This window comes from Tachypleus tridentatus, chromosome 1 (genome assembly GCF_004210375.1).
Source record: "Tachypleus tridentatus isolate NWPU-2018 chromosome 1, ASM421037v1, whole genome shotgun sequence".
Lineage (NCBI taxonomy): Eukaryota > Metazoa > Arthropoda > Merostomata > Xiphosura > Limulidae > Tachypleus > Tachypleus tridentatus.
Genome location: NC_134825.1, coordinates 100,742,782 through 100,760,615, shown reverse-complemented (window position 1 = coordinate 100,760,615; position 17,834 = coordinate 100,742,782).

Sequence of the window (17,834 nt, the reverse complement as noted above, 5' to 3'; positions counted from 1 at the left end):
CATGTCTTATACCTACACCAAATGAAACTTCTACTTGTAGATTGTAAATTTGAAAGAAAAATCCATAAAGGTTAAATATGTTTTTCTATCAAATAAAAGAAGAAAAGAAGAAATTAAATCACAATTGTATATATTATAACGGGTTATCTTGAAAGTGAGTAAGTGAAGTAGAGCACATTCGCTGAAAATCTATGATAGTTTGGGTTACCACAGGTGAAATGTCACTGAACTATCACTCCTATTATAACGCTCTCACGGCTGAAAGTGAGAGGCCCACTTTTGTAAATAAAAGTATCTAACATAGGTGAAATGTTAGAGAGGTGAAATAAAATAAAATCTCGTCAGAGTGTGAGAAAATCAAAATATTCTTTTGATTTAATAAACCCGAAGTACAAAGAATTATTTTAGATGCTCAAGTTAATTAAGTTGCTATATAAAAAAACGAAAGAAAAATAGTTGTAACAACATTGAATTTATAATTTTTTTAAATTTCTTGCTTGGTTTAAAGAAACTTATTAAATTTCATTTTTATATTATTTCTCATTGTAAAATTGACCATTTATATAGAATAAATTTTCAGAAATATCTATGTGGGGTGGCATAAAAATTAGCATTTAAGATTTTCTATACTCTTAAATGAGTTTCGCAAGTTTGTTGTGTTTATTGAGTTTGTCTTGGGCCTGGCATGGCCAAGCGCGTAAGGCGTGCGACTCGTAATCCGAGGGTCGCGGGTTCGCGCCCGCGTCGCGCCAAACATGCTCGCCCTCCCAGCCGTGGGGGCGTAAATGTGACGGTGAATCCCCCTATTCGTTGGTAAAAGAGTAGCCCAAGAGTTGGTGGTGGGTGGTGATGACTAGCTGCCTTCCCTCTAGTCTTACACTGCTAAATTAGGGACGGCTAGCACAGATAGCCCTCGAGTAGCTTTGTGCGAAATTCCAAAACAAACAAACAAATATTTACAAAAGTTCGCAGCTTCTAGCACAATGGACAGGTTAACGTAATTTCTAATCTATTGAGCGTGTGCCTCGCTGGCACTTCAATCATTTCTATTGTATATGATTATATACAGTAATATTGTGTCGAAATTTTCTTTTGAACCAATCATGAAATAAATCTATTCATAAACAATGAAATCGTTCTATTCTGCAATAAACTCTAGTATGAAAAAAAAAATTTCTTAAAACTTTAACAAAATTAAGTTAGATAGCATTGCAAATACAACAACACCGCACTGAATCCTATTTTATAAAGACATACAATTATTTTACAGTTTTCTGTGTTAGAACATTGTTTAACTTCTGTATTATGACCATCTATTATACTGTTGGTTTTTGTTAAACGGAAATATTTTCAATGACCAACAAAATACTCCAACGTCAAAATTTACTTCACCTAGTAGCGAATAGAAATATATATATATATATAATTCACACTGCTCATCGAAAGCAACCAACGAAAGCTTTAAATAATTTCCATCAGTTAGTCAGTTAGTGATTCAACATCACAATTTAAACGTTTTCTAGTTTGAGAGTCGTTAGAGAGGCACTTCGAACGCACCGAAAGAGGTACCACATACCTGAAGAAGGAGGGAGAGAGGGGTGATATCATCAAATATGATAAGGTCATAGTTCAACAATGTGACTTTATTTTACACACATTATTTTACAGCTGTTCCATGATGGATGATTTTGTCACAAAGTAAAGAATGTGTTCCTAAGCAGCCATGACTTATACAATGCATGTCTCATCATGTCTGTAATCAGTCATTAATTAATTAGATTATCCAAAAACGGTGCTTAACACTAATTAATTAAATAATTTGTAATTAAATCCTTCCTATAAAGATTCTTAACACTAACTATTTATACTTAAATCATCATAAGAAAGGGTGCTTAACACTGCAGAATACTTACTGTTTCACTTTTACAAATCATTCAAAATATAACCAATAATTGCCCTACAGATAAATATATTAAATGAACAAGTTACTAGTTACTAATATTTAAAATACCACAACTTTCACACTAGCCACGTATACACATTTCTACATGTTACTTCTAATACATGTTCATAAAACTAACCAACCATATCAGATGTCAAACTAGAATACACACATATAGTCAGTTGTTGTGACGACGTATGATCAAACGTAAAGCTTTTTTTACAGCACTTTAATAAAGATTTTCACGTCACCAAAATACAGTTTACCAAGACTGACTCATGGAAGGATAATGATCATCTTGGTTAAGAAATATAGGAGTTCAGAAAAAAATCATTGGATTAAAATGATTAAACCTTGATACTGTTACATCTTTTATTATGTCACCCTTCTCCCCCTTCCTTAACATGGATGTGGCGTCCTCTTATGGCGAATACAAAGTGCCACCATAACAACTGACAAACAGATAAAGCTACTGTTTACAATTTAGAAATATTTTAATTTCTAATATTTAACAAATTCTAGCTCTCAGTGGTCTAACCTGGCCTTTTAGCTCATGTGCGAACAAGGTGCTGTTCATATTGTTAATTCCAATGCCTCTTCTATTTTCTTATTGTGCAAAAAACTAGTTCTACCAACTCTAAACAGTGCTAACAATTTAAAAGTTGTAAAATATTAAGTAACATTTACGATCAAGATTACAGCTCTCATCATCCAGTTTGTTTTCTATGATAGGTTTCATCGACGAATCCAGTCAGAGTGCCTGATCTTATGCGCCATCTTTCAACAAATCAAAGCCAAAGCTCTTTAAATATCAAAACTGCTTATTTCATCATTGAACATAATGTTGTGAAAGGAATTAAGTTTAGATTATAATAAAACTAACAGGAAGTCACAATTAACATATAAGTTATAACTCTGAAAATCAACTAGTCACACTCTTTTATAAGAATTCCATAAAGGGAACAAATCATTCCAATCACTGTAGTGCCTTCCGTCCATAAACAAAAAATATTAAATAATGATAAAGTTGACTAAAGTTTCGACGAACTGAAAATCAGTGTGTATAAAATTTAATGAGTTTAATGTTATTAGGATAATTTACCATCAATATACGCATATGAACTTTCGTTTCTGTAACTAGCCATTCATAGGGCTTTGAAAACCGCTAAGTGATAAACGTATTAATTACTTTTAAATAGTTATTTCCATATAGTGGTGATTTCTGTATTTATTGCTTTTGCGAGGGCTGATTCAGTGTCTTAACTATAGAAGTATTGATACAAATTTCAAAGAATCACTAAGATTTTAGAATTTATATTGGGTTGAGGAATAATTCGTGAGCGTTTTTTTCAAGTTGAAAAAAATATATTCATAAATGAAACGCTTTCGCAAAATATTTCATGTCATTTGGTAGATAATTTTTTGCTCTAATAGATGGTGTGTTTGATTTTCATATGTCTTTAATTTTTGCTTTCATTTTCAGCTCATTAAATGGAATGTCAAGTGGATAAAATCGAGCATTTTCGACACCATCTGCTTTTCGCATTTAATTTCCTGCAATTTCGTTTAAAACAATGCATACTATATACCTAGGTATTACATGAAATAAAGTATCATAATAAATGTTTTGGGTGTAATGTGTTCATGTATTGAAGTATTGTATAGTCTTGCATGTAATGCTTGAATGAAATTATTTAAAAACGCTCACGAATTATTCCTCAACCTAATACATAATATAATATTTTGACCATCTATCAAAATTAATAGATACACACAGGTATATGATCATATACCAACTAGCCAATGATGTAGAAGTGTAAAATTATTATTCTTGGTGGTGACTGATTTTTCCAAAAGGTTATTTACGTATGTCTTTCTCTTAGCATGCACTTTGCTCATGTGTGAAATTTATATAGTTAATTTAATTTTGTCAACTATTCAAGTGACAATAACATTATGCTAGACTTTAGAACTAAAATAATAAACTCCGTAGATTTAGTTTCTTGATCCAATAATCTGATTGTAAACTAATGCACCATGAGAGACGTTGTAAGTTGTGTATGTTATATAATCATTACTGCAAAATGTAACCGAGCTCTGATTAACAGAAACAAACAGTTTCTTTAAAACTTTTATTTGTTATTTGATCCCTCTGGTGTCGACTGGCTAAAATATATTATTATTATTAAATTGTAGATACACATGTAAGCTCATATAGTTTTCAAAACGTACTTATATATTAACAATTTATCAATTTACTTTCAATTTGGCAATTTGCGGTAAGAAATTAGGAATACATTTTCCTTGAAAGCTGTCTCATTTAATCATAAAAATCCTTATGCGTCTTATAAAACAGAAACATTTCACAACGTTATATGTGTTCTTATTTTAGTATTTTTTTAAATATTTGTATAGGTATAAATCGACTACAATCTTGCTGATTTCTAGTCAGTTCTAGATTTGGACATATCTATCGAAATCTACGATGTCCATAACATGATTTGCGTATACACTGAATAGTATTAATCGAAGGTCTGGTTTCGGTTAACAGCTTATGTTTTGTGTCATTTTAAAGTAATCTTGGAGAAATGCACATTAGTCTAAAATTACGTTTCAAACATTTAATAATTGTTTAAGGTTTTTACAATTTTAGTAAGTTGAAAAAGTCATGAGAAACATGTCAAAATTAGCTTTTAATGTTACCATAACAACTATCGTTATAAGAAGAAAAAGGGTGGAATGTAATGCTAATAATAAAGTTTCATATTAGTAACTTCCCATCACACTAAACAACTTACAAACGCAAGAACCAATGATGAACCTGGTTTGAATTTCGCGTAAAGCTACACGAGGGCTATCTGCACTAGCCGTCCCTGATTTAGAGGAAAGGTAGTTAGTCATCATCACCCACCGCTAATTCTTCGGCTACTCTTTTATCAATGCATTGTGGGATTGCTCGTAACATTATAACGACCCCACCGCTGAAAGGGCAAGCATGTTTGGTGTGACGGGGTTTCAAACCCGCGACCCTCTGATTACGAGTCAAGTGCCTTAACCACCTGGCCATATCGGGCCAATAATGAACTTGGAAAATTCGTTCAAATAATTTCATATATCAGTCTATTCGACGAATATATACCGTCATAAATATATCAGAATACACTGAATCATTACTAACAAACCAAAAATAAGAATTCCAAAACTTTTGTACGAAGAGGCCTTCCCGTGTAATGGAAAATTCGTTTAAAACTACGATTAAAATATTATTTTATTATTGATGTTGTTCTGCATCACTTGGGGTTTGTACAGCAATGTTTCTAAACGTGTGATAAAGTAAAAGAACCGCTTGTGTATGTGAATAAGTTAACGATCGTTGCATTGTAATAACACTATGTAACACAAATTTTGTTCCTGGATAGTATGTGTTATTTCTTAATTGCTTATGTTATAAAAGTACAGAAAATGGCCATCATTCCCTTCAAACTTTGCTTTTGTGATCTGGATAAGGAAATTTAGAAATTAACCTATTTTCTATGTAAAAACAGGCAAATTTGCACATTTTCATTTACATAAGGTCTGAATAAAATAACATATGAATCAAGATTTACATGTATTTGTACTGAAGTTATTCAATAATGTACAAAAATGTTTAGAAGTGAGAAGTTTTTCTAGATTTGTGCCTGTAATGTAAATCACTTTCACGTATCAGGCCCCAAATATAGTCTCCCATCATATTTTCGTTATACGCTCCTTCGTAGCGGCATTCAATGTCCAGTATGTCTTGGTGGAAGTGCTTGCCTTGCTCCTCTGAGTATGCTCTCACGTTCTCCTTGAAGTTATCAAGATGAGCGTCAAGGATATGGACTTTCAGGGACATCCTGCAGCTCACTTTGCCGTAGTTCTTCACCAGAGCCTCAACCAGTTCCACATAGTTTTCGGCCTTGTGATTGTTCAAGAAGCCCCTAACCACTGCGACAAAGCTGTCCCAAACTTTATTTTCCTTCCTACTGAGTTTCTTGGAATCCTGTGCACTCCAAGATTTTCTTTATTTGTGGTCCAACGAAGACACCAGCTTTGACCTTTGCCTCAGAAAACGTAGGGAAGAAGTCTCGAAGGTACTTGAAGACTGCAGATTCCTTATCAAGTGCTGTGATAAATTATATCATAAGACCCAATTTTATGGGCAATAGTGGGAACAACACCTTCTGGAGGTCCACTAGTGTCTCACACTTGACATTGTGCCTCCTCACAGAGAACTCGGTCCATTGCAGCTAGTGCTTCCTTTTGTGGTGTGCTGCGGTGTCCCTGCTGTCCCAAGAGGAAACCTGGTAAAGTCTCCTTGGAGACCCATCAGAAATGCCACCATTTTGAAGTCTCCGATAACCTCCCAGTCATACTCATCATACTTCAAGGCTTCTAGCAAGGTCTTTACGCTGTTGTATTCCTCTTTGAGGTGCACCGAATGTGCCAGGGGAAGAGACGGATACTTATTCCCGTTATAGAGCAGCACAGCTTTGAGGCTTCTGGATGAATTATCAATGAAGAGGTGCCACTCGTTCGGGTTACAGGCAATTCCAATTGCCTTGCACAGACTGGATACATTGTGGCAGAAGCAGAGCTCATCTTGACGAGTGAAGAAGCTTGAAAAATATCGGTGACGCTTCCTCTGACTTGCGACTTGCACGCTTTCATCTAACAAATCCCACTCGGCATTCGCTTTGTCAGACGAATATCTCTGATCAAGTCATTAAGGTCTCTTTGGTTGGTGTAGTATGGGTTTCTCTTACCAGCTGCACCTCTGAAACTGTAATCTGGATCTTCAACATCAACCTCCTCTTCTGATTTGCTGCTCTCTTCTGAAGATGGCTGCTTTCTCTCTGGCGGAGTGGGTACAGGGAGCTCAGGGCAGTATGACACTGAGGCGATGGATTATGGAAGGTCCGGATACACGATAACAGATGCATTCCGGAAAATGGGTAAATATGAAAATTCCATTACCCAAGTCTCAAAAGCAAAGTTTGAAGAGAAAAATAGGTATTTTTCATTTACTTTAGGCATAAGCAATTGGGAAATAACACTTTATGCCTAGGAACAAGAAGAAGAAAATGTTGTTACATAGTGTTACATAAAGGAACTGTTACGCCCCAGGTCCTTTATACGTTAGTGTTTAAAAATATGTCACTTTTATTGTTGACCTTTATACTTCTACTATATACAAAATAGCGTTCTTTTATCCAAATGAATTGTTGTTGGTGTTGTTGTTTTTCTAGTCAAGCACACAGCAACACAATGGGCTGTCTCTGCTCTGCCCACCACGGGTATCGAAACGCGATTTTTAGCATTGTGTGTTCGCAGACATACATTCCGTTGTGCCACTGGGGAGCTTTCCAAACGAAAACGATGTTACTACAAAAGGTTAATTTTACCGGCTATAGCTATATCAAAATAAACATTGCACTCTAAAAACGCAGGTAAAAAAATATCCCGAGTTAAATTTCTTTCAAGTTTTGACTCTTTGAAAATTACAACTTTTTAAAAAGTAAAACTATCATAAAGAGGTTGAAATACGCCATAACTAAATATGATAGAAATAAAAAAAACATTAACAGATTAAAAAGATTCACTGTTCAAGGATCTGCTATCCACGCGTATCTGTTTTAAATTAAAACCATGAATTATATCTTACTTTGTTAATACTAATACTTATCTCTTTAATTACTTCAACAGTAGTAAATTAGACTTGCTTTATTTTGCTAATTTGAAAAACTGGCTTATATCAATCAAGTAATTACATTATTTGTACATTAATTAAATGGAAATAAAAATGTGAGTATATTTGCGTTTTTGTGTTGGATCTTCGTATAGCGTAGCCAGGCTAGATATTCCAGTTGACCTGAATCTTTTTGACATTTTATTCTTCTAAATAAACTGAAATATCTTTCTACATCCATTACAAGTGTTGTAGAATTACTGCTATCGTGTAATGATAATTTTCTGCAATTTTTTATGGGATAGTAAGTTTATTCTTAGTTAAAAGTTTCCTTACTGTCAATTGGTAAGACAAAAATAGATGAATTACTATAGCCAAGTCTTCCTTAGTGTTAAGTAGTAGAAATAAAAATAGAGAGTGAATCACCATAGCCAAGTCTCACACGTGATTTTGAAGGAGTCCAAAACTTTTCTGTAGCTATTATTTTTTATGTAGGTCAATAGAGAGGGGACATGGTAATATGACTCTTAGTTTGAAAAGGAGTGATAAGTGTTGCTCTGTAAATTACACTATGTTACAAAATTTTTAATTTTTCTTGTTCCTAGGCTGAAAGTGTTATTTCCCAATTGCTTACACCTAAAGTAAATGGAAAAGACCCAATTTTCTCTTCAAACTTTGCTTTTGTGACCTGGGTAATGAAATTTTCAAATTTACCCATTTTCCAGAACATTCCGGGTAGATTCAGTGCTGAGTGGTTGATAGAGAATTTTTAGAAACTTTATAGAATGTTGTAGAACTTACGAGAATTTTCAAGAACCTTTTAGAATTTTCTATAACCTTCCATAGTAATATATATACAGGGGCTCACCACTTACCACTTCAGTTTAGTTCTAGTTGTCTAACTGAACGCATAGACCTATCTGATTTTATCAGAGATGGCATCAAGAAGCTGCAAGCATTCTACAGACGCATTCTGCTATGTATGTGGCCAATTTATCAAGACAAGAGCGAGAAAGTACTTTGTAACAGCATTTGCCAAAAATGGGTGAAGCCTACAAGGCATATTTCGAAATGCCTGTCGGGAATCAAGACAAACCCTGGGCACCTCATTTTAACTGCGAGCACTGCAAAAAAACTCTAGAAGCTAAGACGGGCAATTTTTGCTTGCTTGAATAGTAAGATTTTGTATAATACAAATTTTAGAACTTTTAAAATTTAAATATCTTTTGATTTCTTTTCTTTTTTTTAGTTTTCAATAGTATAGAAAAAATATCACAAATAAAATATTTTGCATTAACCTCTTACACATTAGTTGTGGCTGAAATATATTTATTCTCATAATAACAATTTTATTTTGCTCTTCGGCAGGATGATACAGAGGGGAAAAGAAAGCCATTAAGTTTGCTATTCCAAGAATTTGGCGCGAACCCACTGACCACTTAAGCAATTAATACTTCTGCATGGTAGACCCTTCCAAACGTCGGGCTGTCAAGAATGCATCTGCTATCATGTATCTGGACCTTCCCTGTACCCACTCCGCCAGAGAGAAAGCAGCCATCCTCAAAAGAGAGCAGCAAATCAGAAGAGGAGGTAGATGTTGAAGATCCAGATTACAGATTCAGAGGTGCAGCTGGTAAGAGAAACCCATACTACACCAACCAGAGAGACCTTAATGACATGATCAGAGATCTTGGTCTAACAAAGTCGAGTGCCGAGCTTTTGGCATCTAGGCTCAAGAGGTGGGATTTGTTAGATGAAAGTGTGCAAGTCACAAGTCAGAGGAAGCGTCACCGATATTTTTCAAGCTTCTTCACTCGTCAAGATAGGCTCTGCTTCTGCCACAATGTATCCAGTCTGTACGAGGCAATTGAAATTGTCTGTAACCCGAATGAGTGGTGTCTCTTCATTGATAGCTCATTGATAGCCTCACTGAATATCTCATGTCCATTGCAAGGAATCAAACCCCAGATTTTAGCGTTGTAAGTCCAAAGTAGTTTAAATGTCGAGTAAGTGCTTTGTTGCTAGTAGCAAGTCTAATATAATTTTAGGATATATTTACGAGAGATATTGATTACAAGTGAAAAGCGGTGATTAAATCTTTATGTCAAAGATGTTGTCAGGTGCTGTCACATGGTGCCTGTGCCCCGATCCTTCTATTTCACAGCACCTCGAACCTTCATTTGGTGTCTTGATAAATAAGGATGAAAAATCACGATAGATATCACAATGAAACGCCGAAAGTTCTCGTTCCCATGGGCTTAAACCCCGAACCTTGCTACTCCTCTGCTGTCTCTTCGTGTATAAGTCAGTATCTCGGTTTCACTTGGAATACTATGTATATTTTATCTCTTTATCTGAAAAAAAATGATATTGGTTTCTTCTAAAGGGTTCAGAGGAGATCTACCAGGTTGATTCCGGAGATGAAACGGATAGATAGTTAATATCTCTCATTTTCTCTTGAGAATAGACGGGTAAGATGGCGGCCTTACTGAAGCTTAAAAGATTATCTAGAGTATAGACAAAATAAGAGCCTTTAGTTTCTTTGTGTTATAATTTTAATATCGTGAAAAGTCACAAGATCGAAGCATGGAAAAGACAAGCTAGGCTTCAGTAAAACCAGTTTTATTTTTATTGCACAGTGATTGACTTAGGATTGCCAGCTGTTGGTAGTAGTGGAGACCAGTATTGTAAAGAAGATTAACAGGGGGAACAATAAATTTCTAGAAAATAAAGGGCGAGTTTAGACTTGTATTTTTCTCAACAGTTGGTGTTCAAGGACAGCCTCAAAAGACCTGATCGTATCTTGTCCATGTGTAGTTTATCCTTACATAGTTTAGGTTGTCTGAATTTTTGTTAATGCCCTTGCATTTATTTGTGGTTAAACTTGCATAGATATCTATCATTCTGGCTTTACTTGTAATTAAACCGGTCTAAACGTGCATCAATAATAATGTCATAAGTAAAATAATTTTCTTTGTAATTTATATGTAATGCAAGCTTTATTTCCGACTAAATAGATGGAAATTTCTTATTTTAAAATCAAAAGGAGTTTAAAACTATTAACAACCCACTCAAATTTGCAATAATTCTAAACGTGTGTTTGCATAATTATTTAACAACTAGCGTATATCCCGTCAAAAATGACGGAGCAAGTACTACCTGTCATCAGTTGCACATCGCTATAAACCGGGTTTCGATACTCGTAGTGGGCAGAGCACAGACAGTCCTTTGAGTAGATTTGTGCCTAATAACAAAAAAGAGGAAATACTATCACTCTAACCCCATAGCGTACCCTAACCTCACATTTCACAGCTAACTCAAATAAATAAATCTTGCGAAATCAAGCTTGAGAGGCCCAGCAGGTCCAAGTGGTTAGGGCACTAGACTCGTAACTTGAGGGTCGCTGTTTGGAATCCCTGTCACACCAAGCATGCTCGCTCTTTCAGCCGTGGGGGTGTTATAATGTGACGGTCAGTCCCACTATTCGTTGATAAAAGAGTTGGCAGTGGGTGGTGATGACTGATTGCCTTCTCTCTAGTCTTATACTGCTAAATTAGGGACGGCTAGTGCAGATAGCCATCGTGTAGCTTTGCGCTAAATTCGAAACAAGCCAAACCAATCAAGCTTGAGAAACAAAGATGCAGAAAAGTGCAGTCGAGATAGTCAAACGTTGGGAAATTGTTTTGCGAGCCAATGAAAATGAAAGTAATTCATGAAATTGACCTATTTATAGAATAACTAATAAGTTAGATTAACAACCTATAACATATAAAAAAGCATGTGCGTTTTGCTAACACTGCTTTCCAACAAGTTGTTGGTCTACGCATAAAACGTTCAAAATGAAATGTATAGCTACGAGTCACAGATGAAGAAATGGCCCGGCATGGCCAGGTAGGTTAAGGCGTTTGAATCTCCGTCGCACCAAACATGCTCGCCCTTTCAGCTGTGGGGGTGTTATAATTTTACGGTCAATCCCACTATGCGTTAGTGAAAGAGTACCCAAGAGTTGGCGGTGGGTGGTGATGATCCACGTTCAGACAAGCTACGCCAATGTCCTTTTATTAAGCCTCAAACACTGTAATATTCTTGTTCGAACGAACCAACACATTACATTCGCTAAACACTTAAACCAGAAGTACATAAATTAATTGTTGATCGCCATCGCCTCAGGAAATTACGAAGTCAACGTTAAGACTCACATCTACAAACTCACAACAGAAATAAAGAAAATTATCAACATAGCTAAAAGCGACAAATAGTAACAAATTTGTAATAATCTAGACAAATTAAGAGATAAGCCAAAAGTTTTTTGGAAAAGATTCAAATTAACTATCTCAGATAAACACAACAACAATAAGTTTCACCAAATCAAATATAACAACATCACTGCAAAAACAAATTCAGAAAAAACAAATATCCTGGCAAAACATTTCGGAAACATCTCTTCTTCCAACCTTTGAGCTCATCCAACCAACAATAAGTTAAAGAACATGTAAAAAGAATCCTCGATAATATATATCCCTAACTTTCCATTTACTAATTTCATAACATCATATCTAATCCTAAACACTTTAAGCCTATTAACCTCCTTAGCTGTGTAGGGAAATTAATGTAAAAAACATAGCCCAAAGACTTCTTTATCATAGTCTTTTCTTTTGTTTGTCATTAAGCGCACAACTACACAAAGGGCTATCTGTACGCTGCCCACCAGGAATATCGAAACCTTTTTTGTAGCACTATAAGTCCGCAAACATACAGCCTTCATTGAGGAGCCTTTATTATAGTATAACTAATGATCTCTTTATAAATATTCAAAACTCTTATAGAAAAAAGCGACAAACCTTTGATCATCTTACACGTCTCACAGAAGCAGTATATAAATCTTTTAATAATAATCAAACAAGAATTACCGTTTTCATAAGCATGCGTAACGCCTTTGACAGTGTTCGGCACAATGCCTTGAGATATCAATTAAACTCCATGAATATTAACCCAATAAAAACAAGTTGGATCGGATGTTTTCTAACCAAACATACAGCTACTATACAATTAAATACCATCTCAAAAACCTTCAATGTCACAGCAGGAATTACGTAGGACTCTGTTCTGTCACCTCTTCTAAGGTGTTCTGCAGGGCTCTGTCCTGTTACCTTTCCTAAGAAGTTACGTAGAGCTCTGTTCTATCACCTCTCCTAAGGAGTTACGCAGAACTCTGTCCTCTTACCTCTTCTAAGGAGTTCTGCAGGGCTCTGTCCTGTCACTTCTTCAAAGGACTTCCGCAGGAATCGGTACTGTCACCTAAGAAATTCTGCAGTAGTCTTGTCACATTTCCAAAGGATTTCTAGAGGACTCTGTCCTGTGACCTCTTCTATGCATTACCTTCATCAACAGTATCCCCTCTTTCCTGACTACTATACACATACTTCTCCCAATTTGCAGATGACATTGTGTTTCAAGCATTTCCAGAAAATCATTAACTGTCGCTGAACGAGTCCAAAAATGATTAAATGCTATTGTAAAATGGTATAATGATTGGCGAGTCCTTCCAAATCCACTAAAACAGAAACTGTAATCTTCTGTTGTAGCCTAAACAAGCACTTTTAAAAATGGAAACAAGTAAAATTCGAGCTTGATAACACAGATATCAAAATAAGTACTGCTGGGTATAACTTTTGACAGGAAACTAACATAGGTAGAACATATAAAAGTAAAATATACAAGTTAGTCAGTGAAAGAACTATCCAATTAAGACTTATTACTGGTTAAAATAAATTATGTTCTTCTCAGATACACAGAAGTATATATGCCTAGTCACAGAATGTGGATTCTAAGTTATAACGTGTCAAATAGGACTCTGAACAAACTACAAGTTCAACAAAATAGAGTATTAAAATTAGCTGTAAGACTCCGAAACTAAACCCCTACCAAATACCTACAAGAAGCAAGCAATATCCTTATACGTAGTAAACTAGCACACAAATATTACAGACTGAATCAATAAATCATCTCATAGTATCTCTATATGTCATTACTAGTGCGCCTCTCAAATTGCTATTCCCGTAAAACCAATACCGAGAACCACCAGACCACTGAAACATTATTTGTGAATTAAGCAGATAATCAACATTCAAATTCCACTATTTCTCTTCGTGTAATTATAATTTCATGTTTTACATCCCAGCCTGGGCAATGAAAAGTTAAAAATTAGACATTTGTCCTATAAAAGTGGGTTTTCTCAGGATACTTTCGTTCCCTTTCCTCGCATCAAAAATTTCTTTGGAATTGGATTTGTAGATCTAAGCCTTGGTACTTGGATTTATTAATCCTGCCAGGTCCTGAAAAGGCCCGTTTGTTGTTATAGCTTGTTTGGGTCGACTTACCTTCTTCTCCATCACTTTTTTTACCTCACTAAAAGTGCTTGCATCCCTGCTATCCTCAGATTTTTGAAACAGAAAACAAATTTTCTCGAACAGTTATGTTGGGAGAGCTCGTCGTTAGGGTATTTCTCCTTTAGACTAAATAAATGTAACGCAATTAGGAATTTATAGACAACAAAGCTGGAAAAATGTTTGTTCACTAACTGGAGTAACCTTTCCCTAAACGAAAGTTAAGTAAATTAAAGGTTATATCAGAACATGAAAAGTTGTTCCATTGTAGGTAATTATTTTAAAAAACGTCCACAAAAACAGCAAAACTCAAAACTGAAAATTTGTATGTATCTCCCTGTGGATCTTTTGAACCTCCATAACAAATTTGGTGAAAGATACATCCACAGAAGGTGGGGTTGTAGTAAAATACATAAAATCGTCCATAAAACTTGCAAAACGCAAAACTGAAAATATGTGTGTAGCTATCCATGAATCCAATGAATCTCCATACCATATTTGGTGAAGATCTATCTGCAGAAGGTGAATTAGTAGTAAAAAGCACTCATAAAACCCCCAAACCAAAAATGTGTATGTATTTCCCCTTGGACCCAGTGAGACCCCATTTTGGTTAAAATCATCCACACACTGCAAAGGAGTTACATAGACATAACAGACAGTACTATTATATTTATATAAAATCCTTAATTTAGAGTTTTCGTTAATTAAAGAGGCTTGTTTTTATTCAAAACGCTTATGATATAACGTAAAATAGCTTAATTCAGAAACAATTTAAATTTAAAACTGAATTAATATTTTTGCTTTTATGATAAATTTAATGATTTGGCTCTAGACTAGATTATCCCGCATTACGTCTTTAATTTAATTTTATTATACCAACACTCACTATACTTACAAGGTTTTACAGCATCCTCCCTCACGGCCCCCTTGCACCCTGTCTCTAAAATTGCAATAGGCAGACAGGAATCGAAATGTTCTACCTGGATGAATGCATTTTGATTTACCCCAGTAGTACAGGAACATATCTGTGGACTTACACCGCTAGAATTTCTTGCAAAGCTACACAAAACCTATGTGCACTAGCCGTCCCTAATTTAGCAGTGTAAGATTAGAGATAGTCATCACCATCCACCGCCAACTCTTGGGCTACTCTTTTAGCAACGAATAGTGGGATTGACCGTCACATAAAGCATCCCAACTTCCTATCTACAACACATATATCAATCATCCCAACTGCCTATTTCTAACATACACATGAAGTATCTTAACTGTCTATGTATAACAGATACAAAACTTGTTAACCTGCCTGTCTATAACACATACATGAAGTAACTCAAATGCTTATCTATAACAGATACATGAAGTACCCAAGTTGCATATTTCTAACAGATACATGAACTATCCCAGTTGCCTATCCATAACAGATGTAAGTAGTATCACAGTTTTCTGTCATAACAGACACATGAAGTATCCTAATTTCCTATCTATAACAGATAAAAAAGTAGCCCGATTCCCTATTCATAACACATACATGAAATATCCCAGCAGCCAATCTATAACAGATACATGAACTATCCCAGTTGTCTATCTATAACAGAAACATGAAGTATCCCATCTGTCTACTAATAGCAGATACATGAAATATCCCAACTGCCTATTTCTAATAGAGACAAAGTACACAAGCTGCACATTTCTAACAGACACATGAATTATCACAACTGCCTGTCTATAATAGATATATGAAGTAACCCAAGTGTCTACCAATAATAGATATATGAAATACCAACTGCCTATATATAACAGTTACAAAAGTAGCCAAACTGCCTTTCTATAACAGATACATGAAGTATCCCAACTACCTTTCTATAACAGATAAATGAAGTATCCCAACTGCCTATCTACAACAGATACATGAAGTATCCCAACTGCCTCTCTATAACCGATATATGATGTATCCCAACTGCCTGTCTATAAAATATACATGAACTATTCCAGTTGCCTGTCTATGACAGATATATGAAGTATCCCAGCTGCCTACATATAATAGATAAAAAAATAGCCTAACTGTCTGTCTATAAAATATACATGAAGTATCCCAGTTGCCTATCTATAAGAGATACATGAAGTATCCCAGCTCCTATTTCTAACAGATACATGAAATCCAATAACTGCCTCTATATAACAGATACATGAAGTATCACTGATGCCTATTTCTAACAGACACAAGAAATACAACTGCCTATCTATAACAGATAAAAAAGTAGCCAAACTGCCAATCTATAAAACATATGTAGTATCCAAACTGCCTCTCTGTAACAGATACATGAAGTATCCAAATTGCTTATCTATAACAGATACATGAAGTATCCAAATTTCCTATCTATAATAGATACATGAAGTATTCCAACTGCCTCTCTATAACACATACAAGAAGTATCCCAACTGCCTATCTCTAACAGATAGATGAAGTATCCCAGCTGCCTATTTCTAACAGATACATGAAGTAACCAAAATGCCTACCTATAACAGATACCTGAAGTATTTTTCTCTCTCCATATCGTTCAGCTAGTGAGATATCAGTATGACGCAACATTTACCATACTATTAGTTTTGATAATTTTTGTCCTTCATGCGCAATGCCTCTTATCGTTTCAGTCAATAACTACTGTATGGTTTTCATACAAACAAACCCAGAATATGCCTTTCTTTTGAAGTGATGATAAACCGAACAAATTTAGCTTGTTTTATATTTAAACAACAATAACAGTGAATCTAAATCATTGCTTGTATCATTGAGTTAGCCTATGGTATATACTGAGACTGTACGTCCAAAACACCAGTAGAAATGGCACTTGTAATGCCCGACATGTGTTGTTGGAGATGACACTTTATGGTTTCACCACGAAGCTGCACTTCATCCTACAGTTTTACACAAATGTACTTCTGTGGAATATCTTAACGTAAAGTGATGGTATTTTAATTAAGTTTCATAATAACAGCTTGTAGGTGTTTAATGAAAGTATCGAATGTGATTTAGAATTGAACTTCTATATTCACTGTAATCTATCAGCAATAATTACGAAAAACTATCTTACACTAATAAATTTTTAGTGACATACCCAATCACGCTCGACTTTTGCATACAAGACTAATCAGCACACCTGTTAGAACACACAACTAACTATTATCTTGGGGCCTGGCATGGCCTAGCGCGTTAAGGCGTGCACTTCGTAATCTGAGGGTCGAGGGTTCGCGCCCGAGTCGCGCCAAACATGCTCGCCCTCCCAACCGTGGGGGCGTTATAATGTAACGGTCAATCCCACTATTCGTTGGTAAAAGAGTTGCCCAAGAGTTGGCGGTGGGTGGTGATGACTAGCTGCCTTCCCTCTAGTCTTACACTGCTAAATTAGGGACGGCTAGCACAGATAGCCCTCGAGTAGCTTTGTGCGAAATTCCAAAACAAACTATTATCTCCAAAACCTTTGGCCAGATACGATTCATCCCTTACTAACGTAAACCAATTAAACTGTCTTTTGCCATTTGTTTTGTTTGATGAATGCGTAGGGTCTTGTACTTGGCGAGGAAAAGGATTCCTTTGTTGCCAACAATAACTATACTGTCCACAGTCGTAACAAGCTCTTGGTCCTTTGTTGATTTCTTTCTGTGGATCTTATCTCTCCATAAATGCATTTGGATAATTAGGTTCATAGTATCTCTGTCACTTAGCTCGCATTGATTCCAGTTCAACCAAGTTACTGTACAATATCTATAAGTATGACGCCACCTGTCATTGTCT